This window comes from Drosophila subpulchrella, unplaced genomic scaffold (genome assembly GCF_014743375.2).
Source record: "Drosophila subpulchrella strain 33 F10 #4 breed RU33 unplaced genomic scaffold, RU_Dsub_v1.1 Primary Assembly Seq33, whole genome shotgun sequence".
NCBI classification, from domain to species: domain Eukaryota; kingdom Metazoa; phylum Arthropoda; class Insecta; order Diptera; family Drosophilidae; genus Drosophila; species Drosophila subpulchrella.
The window spans coordinates 934,904-956,161 of NW_023665570.1; positions in this window are offsets into that span (position 1 = coordinate 934,904).

Here is a 21,258-nt window from a genome sequence, read left to right on the forward strand (position 1 = left end):
ATACTAGACAATGGGTACCTATTATGTCGTGTAATATGTTATTCATACAACGCTGAAATGTAGCGGGTGCATTTTTAAGGCCGAAGGGCATTCTAGTATATTCATAGTGACCCTTCTTAGTGGAGAATGCAGTTTTTTTGAATAGAGTCTGGGTCCATTTCAATTTGATGGAACCCTTTAGCAAGATCTAATGTTGTAAAGTATTGACATTTCCCTAACTTGTCTAATATTTCGTCCATGTTCGGAATAGGGAATTTATCATTGATAGTTATTTCATTCAGTCCTCTGTAATCAATAGCCATATGAAATTTGGGTATGCCCGATGCATCCCTTTTCTTGGGTACCATTACAATTGGACTGCAATAAGGAGATTTGGATTTTCTGATAAAACCTTGTCTTATCATTTCTTCAATTTGTTTTTCGACTTCTGTATCGTAAATGTAAGGATAACTATATGGTCTCCTATAGATCGGTTCTTCATGTTTTGTTTTTATAACGTGTTTGATTTCGTCCGTGAAAGTCACATTTTCACCTTCATGATACTGAATATCAAAATATTTTGACATTAAATAATGAAGTTCAGTTTTTTCTTCATTATTTAAGTGGTCGTCTCTAATATTATTGTCAGATAAGTCCGTTTGTAGGGCATAATTATATTCTGCATCATGTACTACATTTGAAGCAGTTTGATTACATTTTTCCGTTATATTTACCATAGGGAATTCATAATTATGTAATTCAATGGTGCTTTTCATAAAATCAATTTTTGCTGACGATTCTTTCAGAATTTGTCTTCCTATAAGAATGTCATAATGTTTTGAAAAGTTTTTTATAAAAAATGTTTGCTTAGATGAAAATAATTTTGGAATACTAAACTGAATATATTTATTCAAAGTTACAGATTCACCAATTGTTTCAATTTTAGTATAATTATTTTTAATTTGATAGTTAAAGAAGTTTTCGTTAATTAAATTTATGCTTGATCCTGTATCGATAAGACAGAGGCATAGTTTATTATCAATTTTAATTTTTATGGCTGTGGTGTTTCGTCCGAGGCTGTTGTCTGAAAATTTTCAAATGTGTCCATTGGCTCAGACTTACGTTGTTGATCTGAATCTGAAACTCGGGGACGTTTTTGGGGAACATTGGTACTCTGAGAACTTTGGTTACCCTGTCCTTGATTGTTTTGAAAAGTTTTAGGATAATAATTATTTCCTGAATTATTATTACCAGAATTATTGTTGTTACCCCAATTTCTATTAGAGTCGAATCTATTCTGTCTCTGCTGGTTGTTGTTATATTTGGTTATTATCTGAATGATAGTTGGGTTTTGTATTTGAGTATGATTTTGATGTTTTAAAATCCTGAAATTCATCATCTTCCTGAGAGTTTTTGAACATATAAGAACGATTGTTTATGGATTTATCTTCAAAGATTCCTACAGCTTGGGCAGCTTGTTTTAATTTAAGAGGAGACGAAATATCAAATTTACTTAATATAATAAAAGTTTTGACTGGTAATTTTTCACGAATCACTTCAGCTAATGTATCACTCAATGTCCTCGAAACTAGAACTGTGTTTGATGGATTATTGTCTAAGCTCAATTTACAACAAATTCTACTAGTATGTTCTTCTAATTCTTCAACAAATTTTCTTAGATTATTTTTATATTTAGTCTCACGTAATTCTGCTATCATTCGATGTGGAGGTGTTGCGCTGTTGAACTCGCTGATAAGTAGGGTTCTCAATTCCTTCCAGTCCTGTGGTATGTTTCTCATCAAGAGTGATCTGGCTTGTCCAACTAGGAGGTTCCTGATGGCTGCTTGGATAATTTGATTTTGGCCTTCTGATGTTGTAGGGTAATGGTAGACTAATTCATCGACTTCCTTTATAAAGAGAGCCAAATAGAGTGGGTCTCCGTTGAATTTATTTATCTGTTTTAGTTGCAGAAGGAAATGATTCATGGATACATCTGAGAGGGCTTGTATTGCTTTTGCTGCTGCGGCCACGGCTGCTGCTGCTGCTGATGTTGATGGCATTTCCTTTTTTAATGGTTTTTTAGGCGAAATTAATTAGATTTATTATCGCTGGGTTAGACACTAGAAATCCTCATTCGTGATTTAACTAATGTTGGTAAGTTCGTTTTGCGGATACAAATAATGTTTTCATTTTCGCGAAGTGATTTTTTTAAGTCCTTTTTAGGTAGTCACTCGCGAGGATATTACTTGTATCCTACCGACTGCGCCAATTATGTTTTTTGCTTCGGGATATATTAAAAAAAAAGCGATTTTTATTTTAATATACAGCGGAGTTTTATTGGTAAAGTTCTTTCGAGTTAGATCCCCAATCTTTAACTGATTTTACAAAATTCATTATTCTTATAACTATGGCTTTTAGCGGTGACAGCGACGCGAGCAGCGAAAGTGGACTTTGATTGAGAATTTTGATTGGTCAAATCTGTGGCCCGATGAAACGGTTTCTAGGCTGCATCTTTTGTTTAATTAATTTGGATTGGCCAAAGCTTTTATGCTGACGAATGGGTTCTCAGGCTGGACCCTTTGTTTAAATGTTTGAATATTGTTTATGTCTACCGTCGTCGATAAAGGCGTGAGAAGTGTTTATAATTCTGGTGCTGCCGATTGAAGGCGTGGGAAAGATTTGTGTCTGAGGGGTTAAATGTTTATGTCGGATTGATTTGAATAACTGCGATAGTAGGCTCTGGACTTATGTTATTGACAATTGGAATAATGGGTATCTCGGGATATACAGGTTGTGTGTTGGGTTTGGTATCCAGGGTATTTGCGTATACGTCACTTATATACTTTATGGGGTCGGAAACGCTTGCTTTTGCCTGTTACATGCTTTCCGACAAATCTAGTATACCATTTTACTCTTCGAGTAACTGGTATAAAAAACAAACAATTCGGCTTACCAATAAATAAAGTATTAACGCACTAACAACCAGTATTTTAATTGACTCAAAGCCAGAAATGATCTGGAGTAAAATTAGACAATTCTGTGGAATTCACAGATCAACACACATACATTGTATTCAGAGCACCAATTCTAACACATTAGTCTTAGATCCAGAAGATATTGCTTCAGTTTTTCCAAACATGTCATCTCAATCCGATGATCACAACTTCTTGCAATCTTTTTTAGACGCGAAACACAACGCATACAGACAAAACAAAGACGAACCACCTGACCACCTGTAGACGCTCTGATCAACAAGGCCCTCTCAGAAAAAAGACACGCCCCAATTATATTTCTTGACTTTAAAAAAGCATTTGACTGCACACAATAAAAAATTTATTGATTAAATAGGGCTGTGGACCAAGGTTAATCAAATACGTAACCCAATTTATGACAAATCGGAAAATTAGTGTAAAAGTCAACAACAGTCATTCCTTAATTCAATCACTTCAAAACGGAATACCGCAGGGATCCCCCTATTTTTGATCCTTTTTCTCAATGCATTTAACATCCTATCAGACACTATAAGCAAACACAAGAATCTTAACTATACAGCATTTCCAGACGACTAAAACATTATAGACCTTAAAAACAGAAAAAGCCAACAAAAAACTTAAATTGTCTATTCGAGGACATCAGTAACTGGTAGTTGGGTATAATTTATCCGCAGCGTCTTTATCCCTATCTAAAAGCAAACATAAACACATCTGCGGAAAACACAACTGTGTCTGCCAACTTTCTACAGTAACAAACCCTACATATATGCACAGTAGCGGAACTAACAATGCTAAGCTTATAATTTGACACTTAATACAAATGGCAACCCCACATAAATAAATTAGCAAAATCCTTAACAATTTCACTTAATATAATAATATGCCTCTCAAATTATAAATATAACTGCCAGCCACTTACTTCAGTCCATATATTATAAGTCTATGTTTATCAAAAATAGACTACGGCATATCCTAACCTAATGGCCTAGCTCCAAAATCGCAAATCAACTCGATCCAAATCCTTCTCAATAATGCAATCCATTCAGCACTAGGAGCCTTTTGCTCAACACCTGACATCAACTTATACTTAGAATCTAACATACCACCCTTAGACATTAGAACAAATCACCATCAAGCCAAATTGTCTAAAACAATAAACCAAACATCAGATACCCCTCTAAAATCAATCAATCAGCCCTACAAAAAACTATTATTTCCTTTGCCTGTAATGTGGGTTCCGAGCCATGTTGGAATTAGTGGCAATTTGCTGACTTAAGTTGCAAATTTGCTTATGAAGCCTCAAAAAACGCAACTATCGCACCTGATCACCACACATAAAATTAACCGGTCCGACATAAACAGGTTTTAAAAAAAAATTGTTTAGCTCTCATTCAGGCTACAGACAGCCCCTGTAAGTTCTGCAACAATAACTCAATGTCTTTAGAGCATATTCTTAACAAATACAGTGCATTTATTAACAACCGATCCCACATCCCCAATAAAAACCTTACTCCACTTCTTTCCAATACTACGATCACCAACCTTCTTCAACTTATCGATTGCCTTAAGATATCTAATTTATCAAACCTCTTACAATTAAGATAGTTCTTCAGTACATCTGAAATGTACTTTATTAATTAAGAAGCGAATACCAATATAAATGATTTACCCTTAGTAATTAAGAACCGAATAGCAAACTGAAACCGTTGATTTTAAGCCTGTTGCCTTAGTTTTTAACTTTAAGCAAGCAGTATGTAAATAAATAAATAAAATGAAACAAAACCATGGAAGAACGCTATAGTCCATTACCTCGACTATCATTTTGGATCAATCGATAGGTATTTCAGTTAAAAATTTTTGTCTAGCATGTAAATTGTGGGCGCCACAGGCTTGGGCGGTTTGTGAGCGTTGGAGTGGGCGTGGCATATTCGCGTTACAAACTTGCGCTGCGTACAGGGCTACGGAATCTAAATCTGAAGTCCCCATTCTCTAGCTTTGATAGTTTCCGAGATATCCGCGTTCATATTTACGATTTTTTGAAGTTTGTGGGCGTTAAAATGGGCGTGGCAAACTTTTTTTTGGGTTAATCGATAGGTGTTGATGAGAACAATACATCTTTATTCTAGCATCAAAACTGTAGGAGCCACAGTTTTGGGCGGTTTGTGGGCGTTAGAGTGGGCGTGGTACTCTGCTGAAACAAACTTGCGCTGCGTAAGAAGCTCAGGAATCTGCACGCCAAATCTCAATAGCCCAGCTCTCATAGTTTCCGAGATCTCAGCGTTCATCCGGACGGACGGACAGACGGACATGGCTAGATCGACTCAGCTAGTGATCCTGATCCAGAATATATATACTTTATGGGGTCGGAAACGCTTTCTTCTACCTGTTACGTACTTTCCGACGAATCTAGTATTCCCTTTTACTCCACGAGTAACGGGTACAAAAAAACATTACCATGACATCATCTTATCACCAGCAACGGATGGAAGTGAAAACCGTGCTTTAAATTAAGATTACACTTATTTAGCAAGATTACGTATCTCAACGCTACCGCTAAATAAAAATAAGAACAGCGTTCCCGCGAATTGTTTAAATGTTCATTATTTTTGCGATTTAGCTTTTCATAACTGTTCGAGTATACGGTTAAGTTACGTAACCCTGCTACTTCATTTGATGAACGCTTGCCAATGAATTAAAATCTGACAATTGTGAAGTCAAACATGTATAAAATTACAAAAAAATTATCCTGTGCTATATTTAAATATATTTATAGCTTAAGACAACAGAAATCATAAGTACTTTAAAGTCAGCTTCAGTTTCGCTTCTAAATAATAACAAATAAGTGTCCCACCTTTATTAAGTTGAAATGCATAAGTAATGAAGAACGACATAAATGCGGCTTTTGAAAAAAGATTGAAGATCTAAAGTTTTAAGAAATTTCGGTTGACATGCGGACTTAGGTTAGGTTAGGTTAGGTAGGAGTGGTTGGAGTTTAGATACTAATCCACTCACTTAGGCCACATTGGGCCCTTGTGATACCACATGATCTCTGAACAGATCCGTTTCCCTAGCTCATGGGTTATCTGCTTTCGCGAAGTATTCTGTTCTTCTTAAGAAACATAAGAGTTTTTGGATGCTTACGCCCTGAATGGCCGCAAGGTTCGGAAGAGTGTAGCTACCTAGGGTTTGAAAGCGCTTTAGGTTATGCGCTGGGCAGAAGCATAGGAGGTGCTCGATGCTATTCTCTTCATCTATCTGTTTGCAGCTGCGGCAGAAGTCGTGGTCCCTGAGACCCAGCCTGTGCGCATGAGTCCCTATAAGACAGTGGCCCTTGAGGGCATTTAGGAGAGTGGAGATGTCCTCCCTGCTACATTGTAGGAGAGTTTTTGTTCTTTTCGAGTTGTAGGGTGGCCATGTGAGTCTAGAATTGTGGCATGTTGAGATTAAGTTCCAACGGTTGTTGGAAAGTGTGTACAGTCTCTGCCTGAGATGGAGCTTGCAGGTAGCCATGGGCATACCCACCGTGTGCTTATCACGAAGGATGTCGGCGGTTGTCCCCTGTCTTGCTAGCTCGTCTGCTATGCAGTTGCCCTCAATATCGCGGTGTCCAGGCTCCCAGATGAGGTTGATTCTCAGGTGAGTGGCCATCTCGTTAATAGATTGGCGGCATTCAGAGATTGTTTTTGAGTTCGTTGTGTAGGAGTCGAGGGCCCTGAGGGCTGCTTGACTATCCGAGAAGATGAAGATATCTATGTCTTGATGTACTGAAGTGTCCAGGTGGGTCGTGGCTTCCTGAATTGCCATGACTTCCCCTTGGAAAACACTACAGTGGTCTGGTAGTCGGAATGATACTTTTATGTCTAGTTCGGGGGAAAAGACTCCCCCACCTGTTTGGGAGTTAAGCTTGGAGCCGTCTGCGTATATGTTGACGGCGTTTTCGAATTGGTGTGGGAGGTTGTCCCAGTCTGTACGGGTGGGTATAAAGATCTTGTATCTTCTTTCGAAGTTGACTATGGGTGGGACGTTGTCTGTACTACGTGGTAAGGGTGAATGTTTTGATAGGATATTGGAGTGACCCGTAGAGCCTGTTGTCCATGCCCCTGCTTCGCGGAGCCTCAGCGCTGTTGCAGATGCACAGCTTTTGGCAAGTAGGATCAGGGGTTGGAGGTCGAGAATTGTGTTTAGTGCTTCAGTGGCGGTAGTGCGAAGCGCCCCACTGACGCAGAGCTCTGCGCTTCCTTGGATCTTGTGAAGGATCCGGAGGTTGCAATTTTTTTATAGGGAAGGCCACCAAACGATGTTTCCGTAGAGGAGAATGGGCCTGACTATTGCAGTGTATAGCCAGTGAACTATCATGGGGGAGAAACCCCACTTCCTCCCTATGGCTTTTTTCAAGCGAAGAGGGCTATGGCCGCTTTGCGTGTGCGGTCTGGGATGTTATCTGTCCAGAGGAGCTTTATGTCAAGGATGACACCTAGGTACTTTGCTTGGTTGCTAAAGGTAAGGCGCGTTTGGTGTAGTTTTGGGGGAATAAGAATTGGTACCTTAAACTTCCTTGTAAGGAGAACTAGTTCGGTCTTTTCTGGGTTAACTCCCAGTCCACAGCCAGCCGTCCACCCGGAGAGGGTGGATAAGGCTGTCTCCATTAGATTGCAAAGGGTTTGCGGGAATTTGCCCTGCAGTAGGATAACCACGACGTCCGCGTAGGCTACCACTTTAGTGCCCGCCTCTTCTAGAAGTGATATCAGCTTGTTGACCACTAAAACCCATAGAAGAGGTGAGAGTACGCCCCCTTGTGGGGTTCCTCTGCTGACATTCCTGGTCGAGTGAGCCGATCCCATAGTGGAGTACACTACTCTGCTGGTTAGCATGGTGTGTATGAGTCCCACTATGGGCCGCTCAATGCCCAGTTCAGTCAGAGCACCAGTAATCGCCGTTGGGGTGACGTTGTTAAAGGCGCCTTCTATGTCTAGAAACGCTGCAAGAGAGTATTTCTTATTGGGGAAACCACTCTCTATACTGGATACTAGAGAGTGGAGGGCGGTATATGTTGATCTACCCTTACGGTACGCATGCTGTGCGTCAGAGAGTAGGCTATGGTCGATGGTTAGTCTGATATGGGTGTCAATTGGCCTTTCCAGGGTCTTCAACAAGAAGGAAGAGAGACTAATCGGGCGGAAGTCCTTTGGGTTGGTGTGGGAGGGTTTGCCGGCTTTCGGTATAAAAATTACCTTAACGTCCAGCCACCTTGTTGGAATATGGTTTAGAGCAAGGCAGCCGTGGAAGATGGCTGTCAGCCAGGGTGGGGAAATATCTAGTGTCCGTTGTAGCTGGGCCGGGAAGAACCCATCTGGGCCGGGTGATTTGAAGGGCTTAAAAGAGTTGACAGCCCACTGAATGCGGCCTCTATGTAGAGGTCCTCCACTACATGGGTGTTCTTAGGGAAGAGGGTGTCTAACAGTTGTTCAAGGGTTTCCTGACTGTTTTCCGTCCAGCTGTCAGCATTGGTTTTTAGATAGCCAATGGTTGTTGGAGATTTTGCTAAAATTCTTCTGAGTCTGGATGCCTCCGCAGTAGATTCTATGCTACTGCAGAAGTTAGCCCAAGCTCTTCGTTTTGATATTCTAATTTCCTTTTTGTATAGGCTTAGTTTTGTATGGTATAAATTCCAGGAAGATTCGCTATTGTTATATCTAGCTCTATTAAAGTAAGTTCTACACTCTCTTTTAAGGTTCGCCAGTGTTGCGTTCCACCAAGGGGGCTTGTGCTTTGCTTTGACTGTTCTGCTTGGGCAAGACCTTTTTAAGGCCTCACCGCAGATATCAGTAAAAGTGTTAACTAGGTTATCTAATTCTTGACCGTTGCGTATGTGCGTCGGTGGAGCGTGTAGGTTCCTGTTGAGGAGATTTTTGTAATATCCCCAGTTTGTTAATCTTAGATTAGTAATGTTCTCGGCGGGAGGACAGTATAAAGTTATTGTAAATTCTGTGTATCGGTGGTCTGAGAATGAGTGCTCGATCCCCACTTTCCACGCTTCAAGCTAGTTAAGTAGGGGATCAGATATTAGTGTAATATCTAGTACTTCCCTCCTATTTCTAGTGATGAAAGTTGGGTCATTACCTTTGTTGCAGATAAATAGATTTGATTGAAGGAGATAGTCGTAGAGTAACTCACCCCTTTCGTTTGTGTTTGTACTTCTCCATTGTGTGTGGTGTGAGTTAGCGTCCCCACCCAGGATGAGTCCCTTAGATGAGTGTGTAAGTATGAGTTGTTGTGTAGTGGTATTTGGTAGTGGCCCTTCGCAGTCGTGAGTCAGATAGAATGATGCTATGGTGTGATGAGTGTGTTCGTTTAGCTCCAGTCTGACCGTGGTGAGGTCGCCTTCGCTAAACTGTGGAATAAGAAATGTGTTAAAGTGTGTCTTTGTAAGAATGCAGGTTCTGGTTTTACCCTTATCCTTGGTGTAAAATAGCTTGTATAAAGGGGTTGATAAGCCACAGATGTTGTTACCAACAATCCATGGCTCTTGAATGAGAACTACGTTTATGTTGCCTGTTGCCAGGCGGGTGAGGAGGGCAGCGGATGCTGCCTTGCTGTGGTGCAGGTTAATCTGCAGAAACTGCACCATCTTTGGGACCGAGGTCGGGATAGGTACCCTCCGCTTCCTCCGCTATGTCCTGGAAAACAGTGCGCCCTGGTCGGGTTATGTTCTGAGTGCACAGCTGCTTAAGGCTCTCTGTCAGCTCCGAGTCGGTTGACACGTAGCCGGTTCGTACGACGCACAGGCAGCCACGTTGTCTGCCGCTAGCTTATCCGTGTCATAGATGCGTAGCTGCACCTTATCGAACCCGTAGTTCACCCGGTATTGTTGGGCTGCGAGGGGTTCCAAGCAGGCCTGGTTCAGGAGGATAACCACGTTCATGGTGACGCGCTCGGTTTTCTCCACCTTGACCACCTTCCAACCGTCTGTTGGAAGCTTCGGGTTGAACCTGGTCAGCAGGCTGAGTATAGCCTCTGGTTACGATGGTTCCGACGGCAGCCACACCCTCGCTCTCGGTCGAGACGGGATGTCTGCGGCCTCGCAAACTGCCAGCTTGGCCCCGGGGTAGACCTCGCCGACTTTGTTAATGGCAGCCTTGTAGAGTGCTGTCGATCTCTCGTCTTCGCAGGCGATCAACTTAACATTGCCCTGGTACCACCCTGCATCTGTGCAATCGGGTGGCGGACCTGGGTTTTCGTCCAGCACTTTCAAGGCCACTGACGCAAGGGCCCGTCTAACCAGACCCCATTGGTTCCTTGGGATCCTACCGCCTTCATCGCTCTGGTCGATGACTCCAATGATCTTCCGATCCTTTACCACTTCAGCAAAGGATCTCGACCATGTGCCGCGGTTGGTTACTTTGGCCTTCTTGCTCGCTGGTTGAGCTGTCTCCATCGACCTCTCTCGCTTGTTGCTGTTGCTGGTAGTCATTGCGATGTCGAAGTCTGGGATTACCGCCTTTGCCCAGGCATATCCTCTTGGATTTTTAGGTAATCCAACTTTGACGTCTGATCCTCACGTATCGGGTTGGTGGCCAGCCGTTTGAGGATCCGAAAAGCTTTCTTTCGTTCAAAAGGGTCCTGCCTGGTTAGGTGGTATCCTCTTGAACTCCTTTGCCCTGGTACTCACCACGAGACCGGCTTTTGCGCTCCCCTCAGGTTGGAGTAGCTGGTTAGCCACACCTACGCTGGTGGGAGGCTTGGGCTTGTCGCTATGGCGAGTTGGGCTTAGCCGGCTGCGTTATTCGCTGGCCTTGGCAGGGGTATCTACTAGGACTAGGGTAATCGGAGCTGTGATCTTGCTCTTCTTATAGTCGTTGCTTACGACTTCCGACTTTTTGAGAGTGTCGGGCTCTTTTTTGGTGCTGTCTTTTTTGTTGTTAATTAAATTCTCCATGTTAAATCCCACGAGCTGCGGAGAAGGGATAGGTCCACCCGGGCAGAGATCCGCTGTACCTGGGTAAGGCTGACTGAGAACAGGCGGTCGCCACTTGCCTGAGCTCACCGTTTGAGACTGGGTTTTTTGATGACTCGGGCTCCCAGCCAGATTGACTGTCGGCACGGTACGAGTGACACCTTAGTCCAGCCCGGGGTTTTTTTTTTTTGTATTCCTTTTTTTTTTACTTTATTACTACAACTAATAAATATACATTTAGAAAATAAATGGGCGTAAACTGCAGATGTTGTGCGGTACGGCCGCAAAGCAATGCTTCGCACAACCGCGGCAGCTTACGTGTCCAGGCCTCTCCTCTCTCTCTCAGCTATCCTGAGTTTTCGCATTACAGACGCGGCGAATTTGGTCGTCGCGTCCCACTCCATTTGGCCTCTTAGCATGGTTGGCACTACCGTGCTGGGGCTAGTGCTGACACCGGTCGCTATTTCCAGGGCGGTCCTGTCCTCTACGAACCGCACGCACTCGAACAGGACGTGGCGTGCGTTCTCCTCGATTCCAGAGCCCCAGGATGGGCATCCGTCACTCGTGTCGTGTCCGTACTTCTTCAGGTATGACCGGAAGCATCCGTGCCCACTCAAGATCTGGGTCAGGTAGAAGTCCACCTGCCCGTGCCTCCTTTCCAGCCACGGACTCAAGACGGGAATGAGATCGTGGGTCCAGCGTCCAGAGGTTGCGGAATCCCACCTCTCCTGCCACCGAGGGATGGATCTCTCTCTCGCGGGCCGTCTTGCCTCGCGCCTAGTTTGGTCGTCCGTGGTCGTGACCGTTTCCTCCACTTCTACTGCCTCTCTTACTAGTTCTTGTACCGGAACTAGACCAGCGATGACCAGCGCCGCTTCCTCGGAGATTGTCCGGAAGGCACAGGATATCCTTGTGGCACATAGTCTGTGCGTGCGAGCCACGCCACTTATGTACGAGGGCGTCGTGGCGGCTTTAGCCCATACCGTGGTGGCATAAAGGACTTGGGACTCGCTATGAGTTTCCCCCGTTCCTGCTTTGGACCCCTTGTGTTTAGGAGGATCCGCGATCTGGTGGTCGCTGCGGCCTTTTTGTTGGCGTACTCCAGGCGCTCTTTGTAGGACAGCTTGGTGTCTATCATGACGCCTAGGTATTTTATAGCTCTTTGAGAGACTATGTCGACCCCTCCGACCGTCAGCTTGGCCGTCTCGACGAGTTGCCGGCTGCTTATAAGAACGGCCTCTGTTTTATGTGCCGCGAGTTGGAGCCCGGCAAGTGACAGCCATGACTCCACCTTCCTTACCGCAGTGTTGGCCATGTTCTCCACTTCGACTGTCGTCTTGGCCACGATCGTGATGGCGACGTCGTCCGCGAAGCCAGTCACGTGGACGTTGGCAGGCATGGGAAGCCTCAGCACTCCATCGTACATGGTGTTCCACAACAGGGGGCCCAGGACCGATCCTTGTGGGACCCCAGCAGTAACGAAGTACTCTTTCGGGCCGTCGCTCGTATCGAAAAGCAGCACCCTTTCGCCAAGGTAGCTGTCGACTATCCTGATGAGGTACTCCGGGATCCGTTGCCGCCTTACTGCCTGCATTATCCTCGTCCAGCGTGACTAGAAGACAGTATTTCTTCGTGACGTCTTTCCAATGCTTCCCGCGTATGGCTTCGGCAGCTATCTCGGTGACCGTTCGGATCGCGTCCAGCGTGGACTTTCCTTTCCGGAAACCAAACTGGGTGGGGGATAGGCCACCAGCCGCATCTACGGCCAGGTTTAGCCATTTCGAAATGAGCTTCTCGAACACTTTGCCTACAGTGTCAAGCAGACAAATTGGCCTGTAGGAGGAAGCTTCAACAAGCGGCTTCCCAGGTTTGTTGAGTAGAAGCAGCTTCTGTACCGCCTTCTGTAACAGGCCGGCGTTGTAGAGCTCCGCGAAAGTGTCTGGCCGAAGCGCAAGCGCCAGCTTCATTGCTCTATTGGGCACTACGTCGGGTCCTGCGGCTTTATTGTTCTGCAGACTGCGTCCTGCTTCAGCAACCTCGGCCTCCGTTACATCCTCGATATTTCAGAGTTCCACCAAGGTACCGGATCGTGATCTCTTCTGAATGGTTTGCGCAGCAACTCCTTGCCCTGCACGCATCCTCCAAGCTGGCTGCTATCCCGTCCGCCTTGGTGTTTGCGTCTGCATCAGTGAAGAAGTGCATGTCGGCGAGGCACCTGCTCATCTCCTCGTCCTTTGGCGACTCCTGGCGGTAGCCCTTGACTGCTCTGTTCCGGGTTCCTGGTCCCGGGCGTATACCCACTGTGCATAGGATTGCCTCGTGGTCGCTGGCCGTGAAGAAGTCGCCGATTCTCCAGTGAGAGCGCCGGGCTAACCCGGAGCTCACAAATGTCAGGTCTATGATAGACCCAGCTCCAGCCCGATTGAACGTCTCCTGCGTCCCTTCGTTTAGCAGCGTAACGTCTAGCGTTGCAAAGGCATTGAGTAGGGTTTGCCCCCTTATGTTGCTGCTGGGGCACCCCCATTCTTCGGCCCACGCGTTGAAGTCGCCTGCGATGATAGCGGGGTAACGGCCCCTTGCGTCAAAGGCGATCGTTTCCAAAGCATGGCTAAAGTCCGCCTTACATTCCCTCGCTGACTGCAGGAGTAAGTCCTGCGCAGCCCGGCAGTGATTCAGGTTTATCTGGATCACTTCCATTCGCGGGGTTTGGCTACGGCTCTTTTTGCGGCGTGAGGACACCGCCTGCTTCCTGCTTGGTGTTTCCTCGACTTCGGTCCTCCTTCGGTGCATATAAAGCATACGCTCTCGTTGGGACATTGAGCGATTTTGTGCCCCGTCTTGCCGCACTTAATGCAGCACCCACTTCTGTCCACTTTGCTATGGCACTTTATAGCAATGTGCCCAATCTCTAGGCACTTGTAGCACCTGGGCTGCGAGTCCCTCTTCTTCACCTTGCAGATAGACCATCCTAACTTTATTTTACCCTTGCAGAGAACCGCTTCTGCGTCTCTGCTGGGCAGTACAACCACTGCCGTCTGGGTGTCTCTGTGTGATGGACGTAGACTCCTCAATTTGACCGATTCGGCGTTCACGGCGAATTGGTCCACCAGAGCTTTGGTGACATCTACGGCCTCAACTAGCCACCGTCCTTGTCCTCGCGCTTTCGGATAGCGCTCGCACCGCAGTTGCTTCTCCTAGAACCACCTCAAGGCTCTCTTTTATTTTCTCCGTGCTGGTGTCCTCGCTTCTGTTGAGCTCCAGAAGAAGGTTCCCGTTCGCTGTGCGCCTGACCTTGTTTACACGGGTGCTGAGGTTTTGCAGCTTGCCGTCGTCCCTACGGGTTACCATCGCTAGGACTTCGCTGTAGGTCTTGCCATTTGCCTCCACCATAAGGGCGTCCGGGCGGTGAGACTTTCGCGCCCGCTTTTTTGGAGCAGGCGGTGGTCGCGTCCTTTCCATCGTCCTTTCCAGCGCTGCCTCCCGCGGCTGTTTTTCTCGGGGGCCCCGTTTTTTGGCATGCTCCTCATGTGGATTTCTCCTCTTTTTCTGCTTGGATCCCGCTGGCGCTCTTCGCGCAGACGATTGCGCTGGTGGAGTCGGGGGCTCTCCCCCGTCTAGAACCGTGCCGGGTTGACTTAGCCTTCGCCACGGATCTGTTTGCGCCGCGCTGGTGACCATTGGGCCTTGTGTCGCGTTTCGCAAGAACTCCGTTTGAGCGGCGTTGTCCTTTTGAAAACAAACCGGGGTCTGTTGCTCCTTGCTCTCGCTGTTTCGGAGAGGGCCTTTGCATTTGTTGCACTCCGTGGGCTCTTTTTGCTGGTGGGAGTCTCCAACTTGGTTGAAGGAGATCACTGCACCTTCTTGGAGGGACTTCATCCTCGAGAACATCGCTTTCATGGTCACATTGATGTGACCTGCATTACGCTCGTGAGGTGGAGGACTTCGTCGAGAAGCGCTCCAATCTACGCGAGCTGTTCTGGTCCAGTGAGCTCCTGGTCCGCTTTGGGCCTCTTACCAGAGGCAGTTCTTTGCCCACCGGTTGGGCTGCCTGGGTCTCTTTGGCGCTTGGCCGCGTCCTGCAACTTATCATCTTCCCGCGCTGAGGGCTGGCCCGCGGGCTTTTCCAGGACTGGTGACCTAAGAAGCTTCGAGCTGCTCTTGAACGCTCCGGCTGCTTCCGTACCTTTGTTTTCGATCCTCCTGCTTAAACTTGGTGCATTCACTGTCGAGACGGCCAAGCTCGCCACCGTCTCGCCAGGTTTGTTGTTGGGAATGGGATTTAGGGCCTCCAGAATCCGTGCCCTGGCCGTGGGGGTTCCCACGGGTGGATTTCCACTTGTGTGCTTGCCACCTGGAGTAGTATCGTTTTTTGTCGACATTCCTTTCATTTGATGCATTTTATACCTACTGCAAGGTTATTTGCATTTTAAACCTACTGCCAGGTTGTTTGCATTTCATACCTGCTGCCAGGTGACGTGACTGCCGGCCAATATGGCACAGACGCAGACCACGCAGCCGCCCAGTATGGGTCAGACGCTACGTGGGTTTTTGGCGACAAGATCGGTGTGCGCGGATCGAGGTTTCCACCGGTGGCCGCGGATTTCCCCACGACTTTCCGATGGAGGTTATACCGCCTCTACTCGGTCGCCAGAGCCCCGTTTCACGGTGTACCGCGCTAGCGGGGGGCTTGGCAATCAGTCTGCTCCTTGACCTTTGGCACCAGGAAGACCTCTGCCGCGCAGAAGTGGTGTCACTCGTTCGGTCCCGGACTCCTTGAAAGGAGTTCGAGCAGCAGCCCTTAGATGTATGCTACTGCTGAACGCCGATCGACAAGTGCAACCCGTAGCGGGTAGAAGTCGTCAGCTAGCAGCAACGCTCAAATGTAGGCAGTACATTCCTACGCTGGGTGCCGCACCAACACGACATCTACATGTAGGGTCTCGGTCTATCATGGCAGGGAGCTTTAGCCAGCTTGCCCTACGATCAGCTGGATCTGCTGACGTTGTGCAACACTGCTCAGGCCAGCTGAGCGTAATGCGGCACAAAGCGTGGGAAGCTGGAGAGAAGGTGCAACAACAATATTTACCCGCCATCTAGAATCACTCAAGAGAGTGCTCCTTGGTGCCGCTTGGTTCCCGAGGAATCTCGATGTCAGCCTAGATGCCTTCTGGAGTTCACAGTGGGTTTGTCTTCATGTGCGGAGACAGGTGAGTCCCTGAGCCGCCCGCTGGAAGCCGCGTGCTGCCGCGCCGCTGTATGTGGAGGCTGCTGGCCGACTTTTTAAGCGGAGCGCTGGATCTCACACCTTCACTCACTGCACACACATCTTCTTCCAGCCCGGGGTGAGATGAGTTGTGTGGGTAGGGTGTCCAACTTCCACGCTTATTGGTAGCTACCCTGGAGATCCAGGGCGCTCGCTATCCGGAATCTGCGACCCGTTCGGTAGCCTTCAGCTCGGCGCCCTCCGAGCCATCCCACTAGCTCTTTGGCCGAACACATGCGGACTTAACATACAGCAACTTCTGTTTTTAGGGGTCCGCCAAGTGAAATTCAATTGAGAGACCATAGCACTATGGGGAATTTGACCACTTTTTTATTTGTTTATTTTTAAAAGACCAAACTAAAGTTATAAAAAATATTGGCTTTTGTTATATCCCATTTTTTAAGTTACAATGTAATTTTATATTTTATCACCATTATAATTCTTAACAAAAATACTGAAATCCTTTATATCAACGTGAAGTAAGTGAATATTGCTGAACAAGAAGGTCGATACAAGCCACCCGCGCCCCAACAGTCATAATTATAATTTTCCCGCTACTGTTACGGCCATCAGGTAATGTCAACAAATAGGAGCCGGAGCCTAAGAAGACGGCACATGCTAAAGTTTATCCCGTATTGTTGCTGACTTGGTGACTATTTGCTGACTATTTTCTTAGCGTAGTAAAAAACCACTCAAATCACTGAAGACAGAAAAAAAGAAAAAGGCAAAAGGCGGAAAACTCTCTCTTGAGTCCAGAAAGCGTGACACTACAAAGCCAAGAACTAGAAGTGGACCAGGTCAGCTGTTGTCGCCCTTCACACTGCACGATCACACCACCGCTAAAGTGTGACTGTTAAAAGAGTTCGTGCTGTAGCAGCTAATTTATTTTTCGTTAAATATAACCATTTTTTAGTTCTAACTGTCTAAACATGCCACCAACGCCAGCAAAGAGAACCAGGAAAAAGTCTTCCACTAAGTTAAGTCCTCCAGCAGATGGGCTTTGGCAAAAAATATGTCAGAAGTTTGCTGAGCAAACTGATTTTTTCAAAAACCATACGGCTGAACTGAAGAATCGCATCACGACCATTGAACGAACCGTTGACTAAAACAAACTACGAGATTTTTAAAGCAGCCATGCACATGAAGCGTCAGAAGGTCTTATCGGCTGTCTTTACTCGTCGAGCAACAGTCCACGTAATTCACTGTTGAATACACGACAACATGGCCTTTGGAAAAACAGTAGTTGTATAACAGCAATTTTAAAAATCTCAGAGGATATTCGCATGAAATCTGATAATAGGCATGTTGCACTTCTTACACTGCTAGACTATAGTAAGGCTTTCGACACTGTCGATCATTATACCCGTTACTCGTAGAGTAAAAGGGTATACTAGATTCGTCGGAAAGTATGTAACAGGCAGAAGGAAGCGTTTCCGACCCCATAAAGTATATATGTTCTTGATCAGGATCACTAGCCGAGTCGATCTAGCCATGTAAGTCTATCAGTCTGTCCGTTTGAACGCTGATATCTCGGAAACTGTAAGAGCTACAATACTGAGATTAGGCATGCAGATTCCTGAGATCCCTGCGCATCGCAAGTTTCTTTCAGCAGAGTGCCACGCCCACAAACCGCCCAAAACTGTGGCAAATACAGTTTTGATGCTAGAATAAAAATGTTAACTGAAATGTATTGTCCTTATCAATACCTATCGATTGACCCAAAAAAAGTTTGCCACGCCCACTCTAACGCCCACAAACTTCAAAAAATCGTAAGAATGAACGTGGATATCTCGGAAACTATCAAAGACAGAGAATAAGGATCTCAGATCTAGATTCCGTAGCCTTGTACGCAACACAAGTTTGTTACGCGAATAGGCCACGCCCACTCTAACGCCCACAAGCCGCCCAAGCCTGTGGCGCCCACAATTTTTATGCTAGATAAGAAATTTTAACTAAAATGTATTGGTCTCGTCAATACCTATCGATTGCCACGCCCACTCTAACGCCCATAACGCTTAAATCTGTATACCGCCGGGAGGTGGCGCATTTCAATCTCGCTTTCCTGGTTGCATATCTCCTTTTCCCTTTGGTCCCTTTAGCCGAGTCACGGGTATCTGATAGTCGAGGTACTCGGCTATAGCGTTCTTCCTTGTTTTATTCTGTGCACTAAGTTGGGAAAACTATATCATTTTTCAAGCCCAGCTTGATGAGAACATACCTAATGGGCCGATCTCAATGTGTTGTAACAGAGTTTGAGACCTCGACTTTTTATTCACTAAGCGTGGTGTTTCACAAGGGTGTCGGTCCTTGGACCATTACTGTTTTCGATATATGTGAATGATATTCCAAATGTCTGTATGCTGACCCATAGTAAAATGGCATTAGCAAAGTCGATAATATCCCATCATTATTATACTGCGTTGTAATATTTGGAAAGTTTGACTCAATAAGTAGGAATAAATTGACCGTAGCATACAACAACATAGCATGATTTATTTTCAATATTAAGCCACTCGATTCAGTTTCAAGACATGCTAAACAAATCTTTGGACTAGACCAGCGGCCGGCAGCGGCCTATTAAGTGAGCATAGGGAATTGTTCTGCCCATCCGCTGCTCGCTCACGTTTAACGTAGATGTTCGGATGACTTCGGCATGGGTCTTCGTGTCTTTTTTTTCTCAGCTTCGGCGCGCTTTTTTGCTGCTGCGGCAAAGATTCTCAGTGCAAAATAGAGAAACGTCAGGTTTCAGAGAGTTGAGCGCCAACTTCGTAATTTTTACACTCACACTAACATAAGGCAAACTTGTGATGGTATGTGTGTGCCGACCTCTGGACTAGACTTTTCCCTTTCTCCTCCACAAAATAGTCACGACCAAGGATCCGAATTAGTTGTTTTCGTTCCTAAGCTTTGTACAGTCAACCAGAACTAATAATATAATACCAACAAGAAATCACTACTGCTCGAGCGAAAATCACTTCAATGCATGGGCTGTTAAGCCATGGAATAAATTACTACACAGTTTAAAGAATACAAGAAGTGTTAGACAGTTTCGGAAAGAATTATTATTAAAGTTAAAATATAACTAACCCACAACCACACACAACTTATTTTAAATTCAACATTATACTAGATAAGAATGGAAAATTGTACTATTGATAACCATTACCTATAAAATAATTAAAACGTATATGTCAAAGTAATTTTGTCAAAATTTCTGTAAGGTTAGGTTAGGTAGGAGTGGTTGGAGATTAGATACTAATCCCCACACTTACGCCACATTGGGCCCCTTGTGATACCACATGATCTCTGATTAGATCCTTTTCCCTAGCTCATGGGTTATTTGCTTTCGCGAAGTATTTTGTTCTTCATAGGAAACATAAGAGTTCTTTGATGCTTACGCCCTGAATGGCCGCAAGGTTCGGCAGTGTGTAGCTACCTAGGGTTTGAAAGCGCTTTAGGTTATGCGCTGGGCAGAAGCATAGGAGGTGTTTGATGCTCTCCTCTTCGTCTATCTGTTTGCAGCTGCGACAGAAGTCGTGGTTCCTGAGTCCCTGCCTGTGCGCATGAGTCCCTATAAGACAGTGGCCCGTGAGGGCATTTAGGAGAGTGGAGATGTCCTCCCTGCTACATTGTTTTTGTTCTTTTCGAGTTGTAGTTTGGCCATGTGAGTCTAGAATTGTGGCATGTTGAGATTAAGTTGCAACGGTTGTTGGAAAGTGTGTACAATCTCTGCCTGAGATGGAGCTTGCAGGTAGCCATGGGCATACCCACCGTGTCCTTATCGCGAAGGATGTCGGCGGAAGTCCCTTGTCTTGCTATCTCGTCTGCTATGCAGTTGTCGTCAATATTACGGTGTACAGGCACCCAGATGAGGTTGATTCTCAGGTGAGTGGCCATCTCGTTAAGAGATTTGCGGAATTCAGAGATTGTTTTTGAGTTCGTTGTGTAGGAGTCGAGGGCCCTGAGGGCTGCTTGACTATCCAAGAAGATGAAAATATCTATGTCATGATGTACTGACGTGTCCAGGTGGGTCATGGCTTCCTGAATTGCCATGACTTCCGCTTGGAAAACACTGCAGTGGTCTGGTAGGCGGAATGAGACTATTAGGTCTAGTTCGGGGGAGAAGACTCCCCCACCTGTTTGGGAGTTAAGCTTGGAGCCGTCTGTGTATATGTTGACGGCGTTTTCGAATTGGTGTGGGAGGTTGACCCAGTCTGTACGGGTGGGTATGAAGATCTTGTATCTTCTTTCGAAGTTGACTATGGGTGGAACGTAGTCTGTACTACGAGGTAAGGATGTATGTTTTGTTAGGATACTGGAGTGACCCGTAAAGCCTGTTGTCCATTACGCTGCTTTGCGGAGCCTCAGCGCTGTTGCAGATGCCCAGTTTTTGGCAAGTAGGTCCACGGCTTGGAGGTCGAGAATTGTGTTTAGTGCTTCAGTGGCGGTGGTGCAGAGTGCAGAGTGATGCAGAGTTCTACGCTTCCTTGGATCTTGTGAAGTATCCGGAGGTTGCAATTCTTTTCTAGGGAAGGCCACCATACGATGTTTCCGTAGAAAAGAATGGGCTTGACTATTGCAGTGTATAGCCAGTGAACTATTATGGGGGAGAAACCCCACTTCCTCCCTATGGCTTTTTTACAAGCGAAGAGGGCTATGGCCGCTTTGCGTGTGTGATCTAGGATGTTGTCTGTCCAGAGGAGCTTTTTATCAAGGATGACACCTAAGTACTTTGCTCGATTGCTAAGGGTTTGGTGTAGTTTTGGGAGATTTAGATTTGGTACCTTTGGTAAAGAGAACTAGTTCGGTCTTTTCTGGATTAACTCCTAGTCCACAGACAGCCGTCCACCTGGAAAGGGTGGATAAGACTGTCTCCATTAGGGTTTGCGGGAATTTACCCTGCAGTAGGATAACCACGTCATCCGCGTGGGCTACCACTTAAGTACCCGCCTCTTCTAGAAGTGATAACAGTTTGTTGACCACTATAACCCATAGAAGAGGTGAGAGTGAACCCCCTTGTGGGGTTCCTCTGCTGAAATTCCTGGTCGAGTGGGCCGATCCCATAGTGG